The 23,546-nt window shown below is 40.0% G+C and overlaps 1 protein-coding gene across 1 annotated transcript in view; it reads right to left on the bottom strand.

Moving 5' to 3' along the window:
* Positions 1 to 23,546, bottom strand: part of rnf152 (ring finger protein 152) — a 44,363-nt gene that overhangs the window by 6,938 nt on the left and 13,879 nt on the right. The window contains exon 2 of the mRNA XM_058641633.1: positions 10,814 to 10,870. The gene's annotated coding sequence lies outside the window, so the exon portion shown is untranslated. The remainder of the gene's footprint in view (positions 1 to 10,813; positions 10,871 to 23,546) is intronic.

The following is a 23,546-nucleotide window of genomic DNA, read 5'->3' as shown; positions in this document are numbered from 1 at the left end:
AAGCAACATAGGGCATGAAACAGTAGGTGGCGCCATAACAAACAAGGGAGACAGTTACCTACATATCAACTTAACTTTTCTTTCTTGCACAAAATTCAAGCACCCATGGCGGTTCACCACTGCAATTTTCACAAACTTTCAAGGGCCTTGAAATGTTATTTTCAAATTCACAAACTTTCAAGGATTTCAAGGACCCATGGGAACCCCTGTGTATGACGTCTTTGTTGTCCCTCAGTGAAATAAGGAAGGTTAAGATGTGACGCTAAAAACATTAGCGCGATTCGTTTCTACAATACCTGGGGACGATCATGTGACCTTCGTTGAAGAGGAGGCTTATCCTCCTCATGCACACGGTCTGGTTTATATGTTTTAGTGGGGACCAATGTTCTTAAAATTTGCTGTTTGTACAGAATATTAAAGGGGACATATTATGCAAAATCAACTTTTTAATCATTTTAATACTTATATTTGGGACTCTGGAGGCCCTACCAGTCGCCAAAGTGTGGAAAAAGAATACTCAGTCCTTTTTTCGTGGTCCCCCTTAGTGTAAGTATAGGCGATAAAACACGGGATGTTGAATTCCCTGCGCTTATGACGGCAGCATGCGCATTTCACCGCGAATGTTGCCACCCCACCAGTAAGTTTACTTCGAGAGCTCCACCTTAGCTCCACCTTGTCCCTATAAAATGCGAGAGTGCAGGCGAGGGAGGAAGAGCGGTATTATGTCAACACGGAGGGACAAGTGTGCTGTTGGTGGCTGAACAGTGGAGCACAGTGTTTTACACAAACTTCCAGCCTCAGAGGATTTTATATATGAAGCTAATGTGCCGGATAAAGTCAGCAAACGTGTGTTCGTGTGTTCGCACCACTTCACATCAGACTGCAGCCAGCGGTCGCCGTATTTAGTCAGCGACCGTATTTCACGTACAAACACGCACAAACACACACATTTTTAAGAAAAGGTCAAATAGAGCTAGGAACACGAGCTGAGCGAGTGAGTGCTGTAAAAAGGACAAATCAGAAACCCCCTGGAAGAAGTGGGTGTGTGTTTGCCTGTGTCTCATTTGCATGTAAAGGGACCAGGCACAAAACTGAGCGTTCTGAAAGAGGCAGTTTTGGCAGGGTTATTGAACTGCTATGATGCTTCATCCTTATGGTATTTTGACCAAAGCATGTCACAGACATGTTCATTAGGACACCAGGGAACTATTTTAACTTGGAGAAATAGGGTATAATATGTCCCCTTTAATGTAAACACTCTGGTGTCATACCACTTGTTGTTACAAACATGTAGAGAAAAAGACATTTTCACCATTTTGTTCGCAGTTTAACGACAAACACTGAGCCGGTTTGTGTAGTGGAGTTCATGATCATGTTACCTTGGGCGATGGTTAACAACTGCATCAAATTGATAGAAAAGACGGCAACCAAAATCGCCTTTGGATGTGAGCATTTATCAGGCGTCATGATGTATATCCTCTCTCCTTACACTCTGCCACACACACACACTCTGGTTTATGCACATTAGTAAGGACCAACGTCCACGAGCATCTCTGTGGGGTCTGTGTTTGTATAGCTTGTGATTGTAAGTGCTCTCGTGTAGAACAACAAACACGTAGAGAAGCGTTATTTCCACCATTTCTTTTTCACAATTTAACAACATTCTCTACCGGATTAGCCCCAGTCCTGCTCTCTGTCTCTCTCTTTGTCCATCAGTGGTACTGCAGTTTGTTGTTCTGTTCTTCTTTCTCTACTCCCTTTCTTAACATCTTTAGGATGAATTTTAAAGATTTTTTGTGTGTTTTAAGACATCTCAGCTGGAGACTAAGCCAAAGTGTAGGACCAGGTGCAGTTAGCAACAAGGTTACGCTAACACTAACTATGAGACATGCCTAAAAAGTCATTTTTCACATGTTCTCAGTCACTATTTTCCAACATATATACTGTAATTGTTTGAATTGTCTTTTAAAGCCTTGAATTACTTGAGAAAACCTCACTAGATTTGAAATCTACAGTCCAGTTTTTCTGTCATTATCTGGGTTGTTTCCTGACCTCATCGTTACAATCATTAGCCTCTAACCAGACAAACCTCCTCCTCCTCGTCTTCATGCTTCCTCAGTGACCTCGTTTCTCTGCCCCATAACTGAGACAAAACAACGAGTTTTTAAGCAGAAGAAGTGAGGAGTGGAAGAGTGGGACGACGTCCTTCAGAGGGTGAGACAGCCCACGGTATTTCACCAAATCCTTCTGCTGAGGATGAGGATTAGCTTTGATCTGTGGTTCAATATTCCCATGAACCCAGTTGCTCCCTCTCCTGGCTTTTATTCCTCCCTCGCTTCTCCTTCCTGAATGAGAAACATCTCCTTTTCTACTCTACATCTTGACTTCCTTCCTTTTCACACTTTACTTTTAAACAAAATCCAATATTTAAGTGGATGGAATTTAAGTTAGGGTTTGTACGGCATTAAAAAAGAGTGAATATACTGCAGGTAAACTAGTGTTTGATCATTTATATGACTAATATTGGTTTCAGGGTTTATTTTTATGCATTTGCACGCATAAAAATTAAAGTGTTTCAATTATTCAAGATGCCAGAGAAAAACAGTTAAAACATAGTTAAAACGAGTGCACGTAAGCCTATTATATGGGTTAAATATGTAATACCTTAAATATAATAACCTTAATAACCTTAAATATAAGCCAGGAAGCAATAAAAGTGTCAGTTAATAATGAATAAAAAATAAAAAGGCTTGAAAAAAGGTTGATCTTGCTCTGACAAACCAAGAAAACAAAAATAAATTTCAGATTTATCTTAGTAATTTCATAAAACGTTCAGAATTGGCAAATGTTTGAAAAAACATCAATAAATTATAAAAAAAAAGGGCAGAAAACAAAAGTGTCAGCTAAAGGTAGAAAAATAACACCAACGGCAAGTAATATGAAATGAAATCAATATAATGTCACAAAAAAGTAGTAAAAAAAGGTTTAAGAAACAGATTTTCTTGTTCTGACAAAACAATCAAAACTAAAATTAAATGCATGTCATTCATTTCACAAAAGCTTCAGAATTGGCAAATGTCCCTTTGTTTTTTAATCACTGATTATTTCCCTGCTAATTTTTCTGCCTCTCCACTCATCTCCGAACATCACAGACTTATTCCATGTGTCATAACTTGCATTTTATCGCCGACTCAACCACTCTGATGACACCACTGTCACTTTATAGACGGATTGAGTAAAAATGAAGATGTAAAAACATCTGCTGTCATTTTTCCTCCCTCTCTCTCTCTGAATTTGCTGAATGTGCAGTCGAGGAAGCGCTCGAGGTCACGAAACGACAGCGACAGCAGCGACGGCAGCGACTTAACAACGTGATTTATCGGTTCAGCTGAGCTGTAACCACGGCGACCGGGCTCACGGCTGAGAACTCAGTGTGTGTGACCCACATTTTTTGTCCACTATCTACTCCCACACGTGTGAAACATCAGTGAGAGTGTGATCTGTTTACAGAGAAGCGTCAAGTCACTTGTTATTGTAAAATGACTTTTCTGTTAGCAACTTCCTGTCTGTTTTTGGTGATGGGTAGGTGATCACCCAAGTACGTTCCCATGAAATGTTGGTAAATATCTGCCCACTGATGACATCACAACAACGATCAAATGTTCAAGAAATGCCCATCTCTTATAAATGGGCAAAACTGAAACAAATCTCTAAAATATCTCTGTCAAAACTCAATGGATTGGAACGAAATGTGGTGTGTGTATGCAGGATCGGACACTCTACCATCAGACTAAATTTCAGTTACATCTGATCCAGATTACAGATTATTTACATGGTTCAGTCCCATTGAATAAATGCAGATGTGTATACTGTATCTCAGTGACATCTTAACAGATCAGGATGAATAACATGGCACCAGCTATAAGCAGGTAAAGTTCAATATAGATCCAAGACGTTGGAGGTGCTGATAAAGCCTTGATGGAGGTCTGTGCTCTCTGACTGACCTTGTGTGTGTCTGACTGATGGTTTTATGCAGTTTCTGCCTCCAAAAGAGTGTGTGGTCCAGCCCTCGTCGACATCGTTCACACCTCAGATCTTTGGATGAGAGTGTGTGTGTTAACCTCAAAGTCATCTATTAAATTAAATTGAATTAAATTAAACTGCAGACCATTTTTCATAGACTTCCATGTTAACTGCAGAGGCGAGAAGGACAGAAAGAACAGGCCGTCCTTGAAACTGTGGTTATATACTGTACGTGTTTAAGTGTGTCTAAGTGGGTTCCAGATCTGTGTGAGGACACGGAAAAATTATAGTTGTGGCCCAAAGGTTAAAGAGTTATACAGTAGGAGGCTCTGACACAGTCAGCACTTACTGCACCAAGACTTTTCTCACGGAAAACTGAAGTTTGTAAACCACTCACTCTCCCACACCAAACCCCATAGAGAATATCAGTGATTATAACATCACAGCACACAGGAGGTGTTGATCCACTGCTGCCTCCATCACTAAGTTCAAATGTCTTATTTTGTGGCTTTGGCTTTTGGAATCCTTCACTCAGATTTACTTAGGTGACATCTTAACAGATCAGGTGTGGGAGAGTAAGTGGTGTGGGAGAGTAAGTGGGTGGCATAGTAATATTATGATTAGCATATTCAATTTCTGCCTCCTACATGTTACCTTTAAGAATATGTTTAATTCTTAATCTCCCTGGGAGACAGCCCCTTTAGGCACGAAATTGAAGTTTGTGTTGTTTCACAAACCGGTCATTCTCCCACACCAGAGTCTATAGAGAAAAACATCAATTCTATATAACAGCACAGGAGTTGTTGATCTAACACTGCCTCCTTCAGTAAGTTCAAATGTATTATTTTTGTGAATTCTGTGTTTGAAAACCTTCATTCAGATTTACCTCAGTGGCACAAACTGACCACACGAGGCAGCAGAAGACAGGCAGCTCCTGTGCCCCTGTGAGCTAAAATCACTGATTTTCTCTATGGAGTTTGGTGTGGGAGAGTGAGCAGAGGATCCATGTATTTCACCTTTCATTGCAACACAAAAAAGAGCCAAGTGATCTCTTCATGGACAGAAAGTTCAAAAATTTAAAGCAAACAACATGTCTCATAAACCACGTGTTCCCAAACAATGGGTTGGGTGCCACATATGGGATGCGGGAGATTTTCGTTGTGGCTCCCCAAACAAATCTTGCTGTATTTTCCCCAACTTTTTATGCACAAAATTTGGCTTTAACTATTTTAGCAAATATCTCGTGGAAATAATTTGTTTACCAATTCAAAGTGATGAGTTATTTTTGGTACAGTGTGATGTCACTTGTCTCCCTGTGTGCAGTGCATGTTTCAGTGTGTTTGCATGTGTTTGTCTCTGCAGTGCAGTCGACCGCTGCGAGACACATTACACATCATTTTCAGCTCCAGGAGCCAGCGAGTATCAGCGCCGGCCAGCTGGACTGGTTTGGCCTCCTGCAGATGAACTGGAGCGAGACACATCTCCACACTAACTCCCGCCCCCCCGCCGTGAGGACGTCCAACGGGAGGAGAGTGGCCGAGTGTATCTCTCCTGATATTTGCTCTCGTTCTCTGAAGCCAATATTTGACCACACTCACATACAACAAAGAAATACAAGCAAGTTAAGGAGAGTCTGCAAAAGACTCTTTATCGTATGGGGAGCGGTGTTTTGGGAGCAGTAAAATGTTATTTTTAACAAGGAAAACAAAACAGTGGACCCAAAACTTCAAAAAAAGTCTGAAGACAAACTTCATTTTCCAGCCAAAACAGAAACAACGACGGTGTCGACACTCTAGAGACAGGAAAACCGACTGACTTCTTCAACCTGCTTTTATAACCTCGCCACAGTCAGACTGATGATCGTCATCAGCTGTGAGAGAAACACAGGTGCAGGCAATAACTGCTGATGACCTACAAACTAAATCTCTGTCCAAAACACTTTAAACACTGAAAATAACCCACAGTTTGTCTCTATTTCCAAGTTACTTTTAACATGCAAGGAATTTGTTTGGGTGTTGGGTTGCTGTTATAAGAAAATACTAATAAAAATTAAAAAAATTAAAAAGACACAGAATTCAGAAAAAAAATTAAAGCAGATTCAGGATTTTCTCTGTCAGACTAAAGTGGAAAAAGCTTGTGATGGTCAGCTCTGTTTAAATAAAAGAAAAAAGAAGAAATATGGACAGTAAAAAATAAATATGAAGAATATAAACAAGTGAAAAATATCCAAAATTTTAAATCAAGAAAAAAGCAGTTTTTGCATAAGAATTAGCAAAAATTATATGTATAAAAAAGCTTAAATATATATAAAATAAAAGACATAAAAAGCACATGCAGGAGACAAATCCACTAAAACCTCCTCAAAATTCAAGGCCACGCCCCCTCAACAAACAACAAACATTAATTCATAAAATCGTACTCTTGACGTTTCCGAATTCTGCTGTACGTCCTGTAGGAGGAGTTTGTAAAAACACTATAGTTCGAAGCAGCCAAAAAATATCAGGTAATCCTTGAGCAATGGAGGCGGAGGCTGAAGTTTAAGGGGCGTGGCCAAGCCATTTAGCTACGCTGAGGTATAACGTCGACTACATTAACATCAGAACTTGAAGGTTGGAACTGGGAGTGACTTCACCTCTGAGTTGACCGCGTTACTGAGAAGTCTGTATGAAAATGTATCTCGAGCGAGCTATTGTTAACCATTGTTAGCCGTTGTTAGCCATTATTAGCCAGTAGTCGATACAAACGGTCTACATGGTATTTTGTGCACACAAACAATTAATACAGCATAACTAACAGTTGAAATATTAATGGCAGCCATCTTGGAATTTCATGTCAGTTTGCTCTGACTTTCTATCTCAGAAACCTCCGACTACAACTGTAACACAAAATAAGGAATATATTAAACATTTGTCATTACTGCAAATTTTCAAAGCACATGAAAGAAAAAGTGACTGTTGTGGTTCAAACAGCCCGAGGCCTGATCTCCATCTACAGATTCAAACGAAGATCCAGGAGGTTCAAGATAACGACGAGCAAAACTTCAAACAGCACTGATGCTTTAAATAAAGATCATCCGCCAAGATGCCGTGTGTGGAGACCATGTACATGAGGATTGTTATTTTTTAAGAAATGAACCTTGAAGCTATATATCACAGTTCATACAGATGTTTTAAAGGCGACATAGAATGCTTGTATCACACATATATGTTAGTTATGGAGGTCTACTTACATATATTAACTTGTTTTCATGATTAAAAACCTCCTAATCGCTGCAAACGAGCTGATCAATATATCTCCTCACTGACGTTCTCGTCAGCCGCGCTGTTTCAGACCAAAACCACACCCCCAGAACCAGGACTGTGTTGTGATTGGCCAGCCAACGAGAGCTTTCCTACTGTACTGTGATTGGCCAGGTACCTGGAAGTGACGTAATAGATAGGCCAGCTCTCAGATACACAGCTCCCCCTCTGGCACGGTGGATGCTCTGCATCTCAGCAGCTACAACGAGAGTAGTTCTTCTTCTTCTGCGGTTGAATGTACGCAACCGGATGTGCCCGGACTAGTGCCCGCACTGGGAGGCGCTACAGTGGTGAGAGGAGTGGTGAGGATTTCTGATGACGACATCAAACTACGGAAGTGCCGATCCGCTTCGCAGAGCCCAGGAAAACAATACAACACTATTTTCTCAGCAGTGGCTGAAGTGTTTGTTCTGAAGCTTTAGGGTTTCATAAACGAGGTAATGACGCAGATACACACACAAACGCAGCGTTAATTGGAGCTTCCGGTCTATGTGGGCTTTAATATAAATATACAGTAGGATCTTTTTGAAGGCATTTCATAGGTGAATGTGGTTTTGGTGTCACTCTGAACAGTTCACCAGAACATCTGCACATCTTTAGCCATTGCCTAGCTAAAAACATGGCTAACAGTGGAAGTTTTAGCCACTTAACAAAAGACTCAACTCACAAAATCTATGTCAGATAAAGTCTTTGATGTCTTAAGAATATGTTCATTGTTGTCGTTTGAAAGTGTTTGAGTTTTATACCAAATCCCATAGAGAAAATCTGCGATTTTACGTCACAGGCTCACAGGAGTTGTTGATCCACGGCTGCCTCCATCGGTCAATTCAGTGTTTGAAATTCTTTGTTCAGATTTACTTCAATGACACAAACTGACCACAAGAGGCAGCAGTAGACCAGCAGCTCCTGTGTCCCAGTGAGCTAAAACTCGCTGATTTTCTCTATGGAGTTTGATGTGAGTTATTTAAAAATCTCAGTTTCCAGTTGAAAAATGAAACTAAATCATAGGATATTGTCGAGTTAAGCAGGTTAAATCTGTTGTTCCACCAGCGGTCATGTTTTTACAGGCAGATTCTACAGTGCAACTTTAAACTTTAAACTTAGAGTCTCTTTTCTCTGAAAAGAAAAGCTTACTTTAAGTTCAGTCTGATCTGCAGGTTTCACCTGCTCGTCTGGGATTTTGTTTCATGGGTGTGTTAGGAAGCGGTAAATAACAGTCAATCCTGGCGGGTGTTTCCTGAGGAGACAGACTTTTTACACTGTGCATCAAATCCTGCACGACGAGTCAAACCTCAGCTCCGTGTTCCTCCAGCTGAGTGTGAGATCATTCGCACATCAGCGAGCAGCACAGCAGGAGTGTTCCTCCTCAGAGTGTGTGTGTCTGTGTAATTGTGTATAAGTGTATGTGTGTGTGTGTGTGCAGCATTTCCACTGCTCGGGCATGAAAAGACTCAGCAGCAGTTTTTCAGAAGCTCAGCAGGTTAAAAAAAACTGCTTCCACATTCATCACACGCAACATCTGCCGCTCAACCTCCACTCGCTCGTCCTTCACGCTTACATTTTCAAGAGTCTATTAGAAGCTTCAAGCACAGGTGGGTGTGTGGGGTGTAGGACGGTTGCTAGGAGACGGAATATGTCAAATAGTTTTGTCAAAATCTGGAACTGAGTTGATGACGGGGCACATCCTTCGGAGCTGACATTGAATCGTTTCATGTCACTGTGTCACTAGCGCGTCACAAGCGTGTCACTAACGCTACACTAGCACGTCACTAGTGTGTCACTAGCCTGTCACTAACACATCAGCAACACGTCACTAACATGCCAATAACACGTCACTAGCGTGTCACTAAATAAAGAAAATGAAGACTACATTGCAAACAATTCATACATTCAGGTAAAGATCAGTTTTTGACTTCACTTTAAATCTTACCGACTGGTCCTTTAAAGCAGCTCTCACACTGAGAAGCTCATTATTTTCTGATTCCACCGTCTCTGCACTGAGCGTTTACACAGCACATATGGATTAACAGCAGTGAGACTCACTCTGTCACTCCTCATCCTCCTCATCCTCTCATCGCCTGGCAACAGCACACACACACACACACACACACACACACACACACACACACACACACACTCTCTCTCTCTCTCGCTCACTGAGTCTCTTCGTAGTCGTCCACGCTCACGACGACGATCTCGCTGTTTAACAGGCGTTTGTATACAGTGAGACGTGGATCAGAGTTGATGAGACGAACGTTTGATACGGGAGAGGACATTAAAGCAGGGAGATTATGTATAATTCAAGTTTGACCATCCTGAATTAATCCAGCACAGATTATAGAAGCAGATGAGATGTTTAGTGTGTAAAAAAAACATTAAAAAGTGTAGTTATATGTGTTTTCATTGATACAGATATAGACTATGTTTGATAGATTTTGATTGATACGGATTATTTCATTTAAAATGTTAAGATAATTATATAGTAACATATTTTTGATGATTTCACATGAAAATGATAAATTATTGCATAAAAATAGATAAGATAGATAAATAGAAACTTCCTTTCAACCCACTTTCTTTTATTACTTCTATTAGGTTCACTGAACAGCTGTGAGATGTGTTCAAGGAACCTTGTAAACGTCATCACTTTGCTGCCACCTTGCGGACATAGTAGACCAAACATGAGGTCGTCATTGGAGAAGAATGTAAATAAATAATCAAACAGTTTAAATAATTAAATGATCAAATTCTTTACTTTACTAAAGATTTACTGTTTTTCTGCAGCGGGTAATCTGACATCATCTCTGTAACTAATCTAAAAAACAAAAACAGTAGTTCTGGGTTTTACACATGCAAATATACAGTAAATTATTGATGATTTGAGATTAAAAATAATTATGAATTGATCTATTACTGCATAAAATAAATGAAAACGTCCTCAAAACTCACTTTTATTGAGTGGCGTTTTCATTCATTTTTAATTTTATCACTATCTTTACTATATTTTAGCAGCACTTAATGTTTTTAAAATGTGCCGTATGAATAAAACCATTATCTTGAAAAAAAAACACCATAGAAATGAAACGTATCAAATAAAAGTAATAAAACAAATGTGGATGAGATGTTTCTCAGTGTGCTCGAGTCTCATTATCATTTATTAACATAAGCAGTGGGCGGTGGTTTGAACACAATCAGCCACGTGCTGTTTCCACGCCGTCGCTACGGGGATTTTTTTCTGTTTCGACTTCGACAAAAGCAACAATTATGAAACATGTTTAAAAAAACACACACACACACGATGTTTCCCTTTAAATCACAGAGACGTTCAAAAATAGGATGGACAGCTGTGATTCTCCTCCTGCATCCTCGTATCGGAGATTAAGAAAAAAACACGAGTTGCTGCTGTTTGTCTGCAGCCAGTAATCTAAAATAATCTCTGTCACTAATCTGAAGCGCTGTGTGTGTGTTTGTGTGTTTGTTTGTTGTCTCACCAGAGTTTGATGTTGATGTTTGATGATGGTCCAGGTTGTGTTTCTGCTCTTCTGTGTCTGTGAAGAAAAACATTATATTTGTTATTAATTTACAAGTCTGAGTTTATTTAGATATTCTCAAATATTGATTTAGAATCCGGAGGACGAAGACGATGAAGACGAGAAGGAACAGGCTGTGTCCTCTCTGACAGGTTTTTTATTCTTAAACACATTTATCTGTTTGTTTTTGAGCAGCATAAACCAAAAAGTAAATAATAAAATTTGGATTAAATGTTGATGACGGTCATTCAGAGAGGATTTAATTCTTAACGTCACCACGAAAATGTAGTTGTTTTATTTTGTGCCTTTATTTGCAAGCTTGATTTATTTATTTATTTTTAAAAGAAGAAAGAAACGTCCCAAAAGTTTTGAAGAAAAATTAATTGAAAAAAAGTCACACACTTAACAAAGTTAAAGAAAATGACAGGAGAGTTGAATAATGTGGGTTTTTTTTAGTGACTTTTTGAATAATATTCACATTTTAAAGTAAAATAATTTAACCTACTCTAACCTAACCTACTATAAATTAAAATGAAAGACCAGTTATTCCTTAATAACCTTTTATCACAATTTAAATCAGTAAACGCCACATTTTCTCCTGGTCAGTTTCCACAGGCGCAGTCTCTGATCAGCGCTGATGGTTTTTTTAAACGTTGTTCGTGGTGTTTTCTGTTGTCTGCTGTTCCTGCAGCGCGGTTACGGACACATGTGTTACTATATAAAGCCTGAGTCCATGCATCGATCTGTGTTCCTTTATTTAGTGTCTGTCAGCGACAGCAGAGAAAACTCTCATCGATTTCTCTCAAGACAAAAAAAAGACACGATCCATCTTTTTCTTCTCCTTTTCTTATTCATATTATAATAATAATAATAATAATAATAATCCTTGGAGTATAAACCAATTAGCAAAGTTTAATCCCTCTGTTTAACGTGCAAATTGAAATCTTGAAAACAAAGACAAGCGAGAAAATCAGTGAGAAGCAGCTGCAGAGAACAAAAAAAGAAAAGACATTAAAGGAACTTTAAACATAAAGCAAATTATGTCACGAACAGGGATTCAAACTCCCTCCCGAGTAACCAGTGGCCATTGTGTGGCGCTAGAGAGGGAGAGAGAGGCCATTAATAAAGAGTTATGATAGAGTCGAGCAAATGTACATAAGACAGATTTATTCACACGGCAAGGGATGTGACTCTGACTGTTTCTACCAATTTTCACTTCAATCTTAAAACCATGAGTCCAAGTGAATGTTTGTACCAAATTTGAACGAATTCTCCCGAGGTCTTCCCAGGATATCACGCTCACATGAACAAAAAAGAAGTTATTTCTCGGGTTTGACCACAAAAATCTAATGAGTTAATCCTCAATTTCTGTGGAATCCTCTTGAGGTGTTTTTAATTTAACACATTACACACACCAATTTACACCTAAATCTTAACAGTTCATCTATGAGTCCAAGTGAACGTTTGTACCAAATTTGAACGAATTCTTTGAACGAAGTCTTCCTGAGATATCACGCTCACATGCACAAAAAAGTTAGTTATTTCTCGAGTTTAACCACAAAAATCTAATGACTTAATCACATGGATTCTCCCAAGGTCTTCCCAAAATATCACAATATTCCCAAAAAAATTGAGTTTCTGGGGTTTGACCACAAACTTAAAGGCTTTTTTTTTTTTTTTTTTTTAAATAACACATTCACAAGGCAAGGAATTGTGTCTATTCTGGGGTTACTATGACCATTCCTACCTATTTCCCGCTATATCTTATCAATTTATACTCTAATTGAGGTCTGTGGACTTCCAAAGAAATTAAGTTGACAAGTGCAAAAAATTTTAGTTCTTGGGTTTGAGTTCATCCTCGAGTCCAAGTGAACGTTTATGCCAATTTCTGCAGAATTCTCTTAAGGTGTTTTTAAGATAAAACATTCACACGCCAAGGAATTGTGTATTTTCTGGTGTTACTATGACATTTTCTACTCAAATCCAAGTGAATGTTTTTTTGATTACCATGACCATGTTTGGACCACTTCCTGTGGACGTTACATTGCTTCCTGTTTTTATACAGGGTTGTCAGACAGCGAGGGATGACTGCGCCCCCTGCTGTCTGTCCTGTCACACGCCTCAACAGGACTTAGATGTTACGATCTTGTAATATCACGTTCTGAAGTTATAAAAACGATATCTGACCTGAGTGAACGCCAGTTTGTGCCAAAATTGAAAAAGATTCCCTGGAGAAGTCACCTTCGCGAGAATTAGACGTTAAAACGGACTCACTTTAGCGTCACTGTTCTCCAGTAAAACCGTTATTTGATATGACTTCACATGTAATAGATGCATAACAAGATATAAAAGAGAGGGGAAATAATGACGTCCTTTAACCTGCACAGACACTTCTAACCTTCATCTCTCTGTTCTCTTATAAATGTACAAGATCCCTGCAGCAGAGAGAGAGAGAGAGAGAGGTTGAGAGAGAGCTGGAAATCAGACAAATGTCAAACATGAAGCGCTCACACTGTGTAAACACACACGCACACACACACACACACACACACTCAGCATCTGACCTTCAGCAGCGTCTCCAAAAGGCCAAATGTGTGAAAGGCTACCTGTGTTCAAGCAAAAATCCCCAACGGCTTTCAGCACATGCTTTCAAGATACATCTAATTAAAGTGGTTCGGCCACACGATGCTCCCCCCGTCATTTTTTTCCCTGAGTCGACGCCGCTTCACAGGAAAAAAAAATAAAAAATAAAACAAAGCAACAGCTCAGCGGCCGTTGGAGCTGCAGCTGACAGTGAGAGCTGTTATCAGAGCGGTCAGTGGCGGCAGGAACATGAAGCGCCGCAGCCCGAACAAGCACATCGTCCTTGGCTCTCTCTCAGCAGAGGTCAGTGAAGTACGGTGATGCCATGCAAATAGATTCCACGGCGCTTCCTCTCGACAACGCGCTGTGGTACAAAGGCTTTGTGCCGGGGAAACTCAGAAACTCACACACTGACGAGAAGTCATCGCCGCTGAGGGTCAAAGAGCACAGAGACTCACAGCACGGCTCAGAAACATCATATAAATATATATATATATATATGTATATATACATATATATATATATATATATATATATATACATATATATATATATATATATATAGATAGATACATATACATATATATGTATATGTATATGTATATACATATATATAATCCAAGGGAATGTTTACCCTGAATATGGAAAAGATTCCTTCAAGAGTTCACATTCACAAGAATTAAAATAATTAAAAGTTTAACTGACAGTGTTATTGTTATTTATTTGGCAAAGAACAAACTGAATTCACCTTTTTATACCCAAATTTGAGTCAGCTAACTGGGCTTCTTTGTTTAACTATTTTTGTCAGGGTTTTTTTAACAATAATAATTATATTTTAGCATTAAAAATATCATTTTGGGTCAAAGAGCTTCTACATGTGGTGTCTTCACCTAAAAACATATTTCTCGTATTTGCCAAATCAATAACAAAAAAACACAGCTCTGATGGAGAAATGGCGCCGTAGCCTCCAGTGGCTTCATGTTTTTTAAAAGACGGCGTAGCTTTAATTTTGAAAATTCAAAAGATACCTGAGGGCATAATTAACTATAAGTAACTGCAAATATGAGTTTTTCTTTGTCCAAACTTCTGACAAGTGGAGGAGCTAACATGCGGCGTTTAAGCTGGCATTGAGTCACTTCCTGTGTGTCTAACAATCTTGCCAATCTCACTGAATCTTGCTAATCCACTGTTGACATACGTTCACATATGGTGCGTTTCCTAGCCTAGCTGTTAGCTTAGCAGTGATGGCTACCTGCACACCCCACTATTACGCCTTTCCCATGACTATAACATGATCCTTCTGAATTTCACCACACTTGAGACTAAAATGCTAACCTCTGGAAGCCTGAAAACATTTTTTATTTTCGTAGTTTGTCCTCAGACTGTCACAAAACTAGTTCCTACGAAGATATTTGATACTAAGCTAAAAAGCTAAGCTAACAGCGATTTTTGACGGGATTGTTGCTCGGGAAGACGTTTAAGTTGGTACAATCACAGTGCCCCCTGCTGGACGCCAGAATATTCACTTATTACAGTCTGCTGCACTTCTAGGCTGTACATTTTGAACTCACACAGGTTTCCCAGGCTTAAATTTCAACCTTTCTTCCTCGTAAAGTCCTTTATTAGAGCTTGAAAAATGTTTAATAAATTTAGGCGTGATCTCTAACAGCTGCCGAGGATGCGGCGCGGCGGAAAAGTGTGAGCGACAGTAACACCTGCTGGATAATTTTCCTCTGTAACCTAAATGTTAATGACTCAAGCCGTCGGTGTGGAAATTGACAGGATAACAAGCTCCGTCGAGGCTCGCACAGTTAATCAATGCCGGTGACATCCTGATGAGGCCAACACGCAAACACACACGCAAAGACGTGGTCAATGGGAGGCGGCGGGCGCAGTCAATGAGGAGCACAATGCAAACGCAGCGAGCGCGAGTTAAACTGCCTCCAGCAACACAGGGAGTCAAGGAAAACATCCAGGTTTACTCTCTTAAATGTTGAATGAGATACTCAGACGTGGAAAATCCTCCCGCCGTTTCGCAGCGGGAGAGCTCAGACGCCACAGCGGTCATGAATCAGCTGCCTGGCACCGCGTGCCGGCGACCAGACTGCAGGCACGTTTCAATCAGCGGGGCCGACAGCACGGACCGACAGCACAGGGCACAATAAAGAAAAATAGAAAAGGGAAAAAAACAGGGCGCCCCGAGGACTGGAAAGCAGCTGGAGTGAGATATGAGACGCGGCGAAGAGAGACATTCATCAAGCTTTAAATGGCAGCAGAGAGACCTGAGGATGACTTCTGAGATGATAAACAACTCATGTAAATCAAGCCTTCAAATACAGGATGTGGGTCATATATATATATATGTGATCATGGCAGCTGCAGTCTGATGTCATATTTACAACATACAGAACCTTCATGTGTCACCTCATAAAAACCCTTTACTTCCTGAGCTTTCATCACAACTGAGGTAAAACAGATCATAACTACATTTATATCTGAAATTGTATGAATGTAAGTATGAATGTCACTATGTCTGCGTAACATATGGATATTATTTCTATATCGCGACATGCGACAAGATCTGGTGTAAGATTTTGCTGATAAAGTGCCTGTGATGACTTTTCCCAGCTTTAAAGGCTGTTGCATTGATAATCCTCATATTTATGATGTATGAAATAAACATAATATTACTTTGAATTGACCGAATTACAGTTGGAAAAGTCACTTATTTAAATGCAATGCTAATTATTTGCGTTAAAGCATAGTTTGACCATATTAATAGTCATTGTTTCTAACACATGTAAACGTCCTGGCCATCCTTACAGAAATATTGGTTTGCTATATATTGTAATATATATATATATGTCGATATCGAATGATGTAAAACAACAGTATTTGCACTTATTTTTAAGATAATAACCAAGAAATCATAGCTTCAGTTATAGAAGATACAAATGTGTTGACCAAGTAGCAAAAGAAAGAAAGATTTTGTTAAATAAAATCTGATTTTATTTAATGAAATCACGATAATTTCCAATCACTTATCACAAGACTTACCCAGTCAATCAACAATCCTGAATTACACCAGTCCTGTTTTCCACTTTAGAAAGAAAGCCCAATCTCTCTGTAATCTAGTGCGTATAGAATCAGAACGCCAAGTCCGACTCCAGTCCGATTAAGTGTATACATGCAGAAGTAATCGGACTATGAATCACACCACCCAGGTATGTTAGTCTAAGATTGGTGATTGACTGATTAAGAAAACCTTCACCTATTGTCTTAGTACGACTAAAATCGGACTTTAGATACAACGATATGTGGAGATAAAAGTCAACAGATTAGTCGTCGACCAAAATAGCTTTAATTTAAACCAGGAAACATCAGTCGTAATCAAGGCTTTGCTCGACGGCGTCCTGCCTCGCTAAACACACGTCCCTGTGGGTAAACATGACCAAACAAGACCCCAGAATCGAATTCCATCAAACAGAAGATCTGCAAATCTATCTCAATTAGCGAGGTCTGGAGCCGCGTTTCCTTCTGTGGGTCCTTGTTTGGGATTTACTTTGGGATCTAATGGGTGTAATTAGACCTGAAAAGCCCGCCTGATCCGGCGTTAGGTAAACACGGCCGCATGAGACGCGGCGTCTCCTTCTGAGGCCAATCGGAATGCAATCTTTTTAAATCCTTCATTTGGGATTTCAGGGGGAGAAAAAAAAGGACATGTTAAACCATGTGCTCAGGGAAACCCATCAATACCACTTAGTCCGTGATTCAAAAACCTGCAGCTCACAGAATGAAATCCCCACCTGACCCGGGTTCAGCGCTGTGAATTAATTTTTCCTACACAACAAAGAAAGAAAAAAAAGAGAAAGGTCTTTTCACACTCTTTCATCCAAGGAAAATAAAGATGCTTCTTTTGTCCGATCTGCAAGGCAACTGGTGCTTTTTGGCTCAGGCCACCCGACGAGTGGACAGATTACGATCGGCCGCCCGGGAGGAAGCGGAGCTACACGATAAGTCCCCAACCCACCGAGGTCAGGTCACTGGACGCAGATAAAGCTTTTATTCTTATCGAGTATCTCAAAGAGAAAAAAGAGTTCCAGAAGCTGCTGCTGCTCCAAGGAACTGTCAAGATTGAGAGGAATAGTTCAGTTTTTTCGGTTAAAAAGACCTATCTAATAAATACATTATATACCATAATAAATATATCATTAGTGGCTGGAAACACCTCGTTTATGTTGCTTTGTCGCTCCCCTGCTGCCTCCATCACTGAAAATCACTGTTCAAATTTGTCATTTTGTGACTTTCGTGTTTAAAATCCAACGTTCAGATTTACCTCAGTGACACAAACTGACCACACGAGGCAGCAGTGGACCGGCAGCTCCCGTGTAGCTACGAGCGTAAATCGCTCATTTTCTCAGTGGAGTGTGGTGTGGGAGAGCGAGTGGTTTTCTCTTCAGTTTTCGGTCAAAAACATTTGTCTAATGACTTCATAGACTGGAGCTTATGTAGATTTTAGTAGGTGAGTCTTTTGCCAAGTAAATAAAAATCAAGTTTTTCCTTGTGTCCCTGCTGGCAGCCATGTTTTAGTGAGAGCTAGCCACCATGCTAGCTCATTGCAAGGAAGTAGAACAGCACAGTCATTGCTGACGATGTGTCAGTCACCTCATACAACTACTTAAACCCTGAACTATTGCTTTAGTGCTACTGGTTAGCAGTTAAATCACAAGACGTTCACATTTTAAACATTTTTTCAGGCGGCTATCACAGGCTAATTCTTGAAAGCTAGCAATATAGGCGCGTGCGTGTGTCTGTGTTACGCTTACTCAGCTATTCTGTTAGCTATTATATATAATATTAGTTATGTTAGCATGCTAAAGTGATGATAGCTAGTGTCTTTAATCAAAGTTAAGTCAGCTTTGATTTAAGTCAAAGCTGAGTTTACCTGAACACAGACTTTCATCACTCTCTAATTCATTGTTCTCCTCTCCTATAAGAAAAGTCTGAATTTGATTGATGGAACTTAGTGGACGAGAATTGTTGTTGTCTCTATCCTCAGGTTCAGCACCTGGTAAAGAAGCTAAAATTAAAAGTGAAGTTTTTATTGTAGAATTCAGTCTTTGCCTTAATTCAGGCCAAAAAAAGGAGACTTGCTGCCTCCACCTTCATGGTCGTACTCAATTACAGAGACGTTATTTATAGGAACGCTTCCTCGCATAGTCTGTCCACGTTCCACTCTGTTTATCACAGTGCATTAAAGGTTCATTACGGACTTTAAAGCCCGTACTCACCATTGCTTTTACAAAACGCAGACGTAAACACTGGCTCGTTTTTATTCATAAATGTATTTGAGGTCATATCTGAGGGTTTTTATCAGTCAAAAAGCAAGTTGCTGTGGTCTTAGGCCACAGGATTAGTTTTTATTAGTCAGAACTGAACGTGGACAGATTCCCTGTGACTGTAAACGCTCAGACTGAAGGAGCTGGTCTCACTGGACACTTTTAAAGGGCGACTGAATGACCTGGAGGCACAAACTTGTGGTTTTTAACTGTTTTTTATGTCCCTATGTCTACATTTGTTCTGTAATCTATTTACTGTCTATTTATTTCTCACATGTATGATGATTATGTTGCTGTTTTAATGTCCCTGTTAAGAGATTCTTATCTCAATGAGTCTTATCCTGGTTAAATAAAGGTTTGATAATAATAATAATGTGCTGTATTTTCACATTTAACACAAATGTGGCACTAATAATTTCACGATAATCTGAGAAAATACCAGGTGTGAAAGGAATATAAATGTGTGTTTTTCTACAGGAGTGGGAAGAAAACTCCTCATTTCTCGGAGAATTCCACAGCCGACGCAGCTGCGAGGATAAGCAGCACCTGGTGCTGAATGTAAATCTGACTCACTGTGGGAGCAGCTACCTCGACAAAGATATCAATATTGACACCTGAGGGGCTTCGTGTTGCCATGACCACCAGCGACAGCGACTGTTGCGCCGCCGTCACCGGCTGCCGGTGGGGAATCAACGCTTCCTAAACAAATTAGCCCCGGAGAAAACTGCTGAGGCCCCAACTCTTTAATTACATCGACCTGAAACTAAATTATGAGCCGACTCTGCTGCACGAAACAACTAACTCTCATCAAAGGAACCTCACACCACTCCTCCTCCTCCTCCTCCTCCTCCTCTTCCCTTCAATCCCACTCCATCATCAGTTTGGAACATTTATATCTGGGTTTTCAATCCCGGGAGAGACAGAGAGAAATGTCAAGACACAGGAGACGTGGCCTGTCCTCCCTCCCTGGCCTTTTCCGTTACTCGCTCCATCACTCCCTCCATTATTTCCCTCATTCATTCCCCGTCTCTTTCTCTTCTTATCCTGTCATCTACATTGTGAGCAGCGTCTTCGGTTCCTCAGAGCAGACGAGACGCTCAGAATAGTGAAACGCTGCTCTAAGTCCTGCCACGATTTGCATCATTAGGTTTATTATTATAAATAACTATTTTCATAATCAATTAATCAGTTTTTTAAATGATCAAAACACATATTGTGATTTTACAGCTTCTTAAATGTGAATATTTCCTGGTTTCTTTGCTCCATATGACAAAAGAGAAAAGATGATTGAGAATATCATCATAATTTCCAGTTCAATGGTTCAAATCCCGGAACCATCATAATAATAATAATAATATATATAATATTATTATTATTTAGAGAATAAAGTTGTTATATTGAAAGAAAAAGTTCAAGTTGTGATATTCAAAAGATAAAATGAGAATAAAGACATAGCATTCCAAAAAAAGGAAAAAAATCGCAATTGTACTCGGAAAAAAGTCACAATATTACGAGAAAAAAAGTAGCAATTATATGAGAGAAAAAATGTTAACATTACGAGAAAAAAGTCACAATTATGCAAGGAAAAAAGTTGTAATATTACAAGAACAAAGTTGCAATAATAGAAAATAGAGTTGAAATCCTTGTATGAAAGGTCATAACATTGTGAAAAAAGTTGAAATAATTCAAGAATTATGTCGTATTTATGAGAAAGAAGTTGTGATGATATGAGAATAATAGAGGTTGTGATAATGAAGTCATGACATTATAAAGAATAAAATCATAATATTTCCCTGACACTCGACTATTGTTCCTGGACAAAAACAGCAGTGATGAAAACTAAATTTCATCGTTACCGTCATCATTTAGACTCTGAGGCTATTCATTAGTGACTTTTCCCTGATGCTGCTGGGTAATGAATGCACTCGGCCTGCGGGGCTTTTCTCTCATTATCATCAGGTACACACTGTCCTACACAGGGCTTTTAATTTAACATTTGCTTTTTCCACATTAAAACTGTTTGTTTGCAGCCAAAACTCCGGCATTAATTAAGACTGCGAGGAAAACGATCGCCTCTGCCATTAAAACAAAAACAAACATGAGTCCGGAGCAGCTTGGTAAGCCTCCTTTAATGACTCGCCAGTAAAAAACACTCTGTTTAAAAGCCACTGACTGTCAGCTTTGGCTTTTAAAACAATAACAAATGTATTTAATAATAATCATAATAAAGGTTGATTAATTAACATTACAGTTGGCGTGGTTACCATGGAGACGCTCATCATCACACACACACACAGCGCTCCATTCATCATTGATTATAACACACGGGAGACAGAAAAGCAAGTAAACGGCTCTCGAGTTACTTCTCATTCTCCCAGCACCAAAGTCCATGGAGAAAATCAATGATTTTAACATCACACACACAGGATTTGTTGATCCACTGCTGCCTCCATCACTGAGTTCAAATGTCTTATTTTGTGACTTTGCGTTTAAAATCCTTTGTTCGGATTTACCTCAGTGACACAAAGTGACCACACGAGGCAGCAGTAGACCAGCAGCTCCTGTGTCTCCATGAGCTTAAATCGCTCATTTTCTCTATGGGGTTTGGTGTGGGAGACTCAGTGGAATATTTGTGTTGGATGAAGTAAAAGCTTGATGATGCTGCTGCTGCTGCTGCTGCTGCCACAGACTCCCTGGTGGCCACGATGATATGAGAAGGTATTTATTTCATTTATTTATTTTTTTACTTATCTTCTGAGGAGCATGTGTGACTTCCTCACAGGTTAATCCACTCTCTGTGTATTAAAGAAAATCACATTTTCAGGAGGTGGACAGAATTTCTTTCTCTGAAGGTGAGGCACATGTGACGTCTCGTTTCACTGACTCCTGTTTGTGTCGTCACGTTGTTGAAAATGAAAAAATATTCATCCCAACATTCAACAATGATTTGTGTGAAATCTGAGGAGCATTGAAGTCACGATTCATAATATTTAAGTCACGACATTTAAGCCACGATATGATATTATTACTATATTTAAGACACATTATGAGGATAATTATCTCTATATTTAAGTCACGATACGATATGATGACAACATTGTAAAGAATATTGTGAGTACTAGCGATATCTCATATATACTCACACAACAGCTCTAGTGAGAGTGAGCATTTGGGGCCATAAAAATGTATGTTGTGCTAAAAAAAACAATATTGCGATATTTCACTGCAGTAAAGCCCTCGCCCCCCCACTGAATATAAACACCCTGACATTTCACCTATGTGTGTGAGTGGTTTACAAACTTCAAAAGCTTGTTTTTCAGTGCGATAAAGACTGAGATATTTGTAAAAATCAAAGACGTGAGTGTCCTGGTGTTTTCAGAGTCGATAAAGACGCATTAACAAACTAAAACGTACGACATAAAGCAAAGTTTGAGGGGTTTAAGAAGAAGCTAAACCGTGTGACATCATGCTAGGTTGCTATGAAAACAGCGACTTCAGAGGAGCTCGTGAAGCGATCCAATCAAACCGCTGTCATTTCCAGCTTGGTTAAATATCAAATGCGCTCCCCCGCTGCGCGTCTGCCTCTGAGCTTCACGCTGTCTCGCTTTCTTTTCCTTTATCGCCTCTCAGCTTCGCTTGATCGCCCGTCTCCCTCTCGTCTCTCGTCTCTTTTATCTGTCCCTCTCCGTCGCCAAAGGTTTCCGGTGAGCCACATGATCCCCTCGGGTGTCACGTCCTTGTGCGCCGCAAAAAAAAACAAACAAAACAAAACAAAACATGAGGCAAAAGACGATCTAGGTCGCGCCACATGTATGTTGTGACTCCTCTCGCCTGCAGTCACAACAACAACAACAGCAGCAGCAGCAGCAGCAGCAGCAGCAGCAGGTTCACATGAGGAGGTCACCCTGAAAAAGAAAGACCACCTCCTGGGATAACAACCATATTAACGACTCTCCTCCCGGGCTCCTGCCTGCCAGGACCCGAGGAAAAATTAAAATCCACCTCTACACCTGTGGACGACCACTGCACGCCAAGTCCTGTTTTCAAAATTCACTTTTCCAAGTCGCAATCTGAAAGTAAAATGAGAACGCCTCTGGCTGGTACATGTGGACGGAGGCAGCAGAGATACAAGCTGAGGGGAAAACAGGATGGTTTTTTTTAAAAAATAATAATAATGATAAGCCAGAGATAAACAAGTGTGTGTGTGTGTGTGTGTGTGTGTGTGGAATCAGTGAGTTGCCATATGCCGCAGAGGAGACGCTCTCATGGGCAGGGTTTGTGTCAAATCCCTGCTACGGATGATGAAGGCATGAGTGAGCCGGGCAAACGAGCCAGACGTGGCCCCAGATGTTGTCACGGATGAATAAGTAGGTCAGGTGACGCTGAGGACAGCGAGCGAGTGAGTGTGTCGGGCTTCGGTCAAAGAGAGGACAGCCATGATTCGTCCTGCTCGAAGCACAAGTGGTGAGCAGGCCGACCTCGGTTCAACTCCGAGGTGAGTCCCAATGTAAGTTCAGACTCACCTAATATGAAATATATGAAATGTTAAGCACTTTTTTTCACTTAATCTTGCAGTTACACACCCCTTTCTGACTGGAAAATGAAGTTTGTAAATGGCTTACTCTCCCACACCAAACCCCATGGAGAAAATCAGCGATTTTAGCTCACCGGGACACAGGAGCTGCTGGTCTACTGCTGCCTCGTGTGGTCACTTTGTGTCACTGAGGTAAATCTGAACAAAGAATTTTCAACACAGAATTCATTAAATAACA

The sequence above is a fragment of the Solea solea genome, chromosome 1 (genome assembly GCF_958295425.1).
Source record: "Solea solea chromosome 1, fSolSol10.1, whole genome shotgun sequence".
Lineage (NCBI taxonomy): Eukaryota > Metazoa > Chordata > Actinopteri > Pleuronectiformes > Soleidae > Solea > Solea solea.
This window is presented reverse-complemented; position numbering and strand designations above follow the sequence as displayed.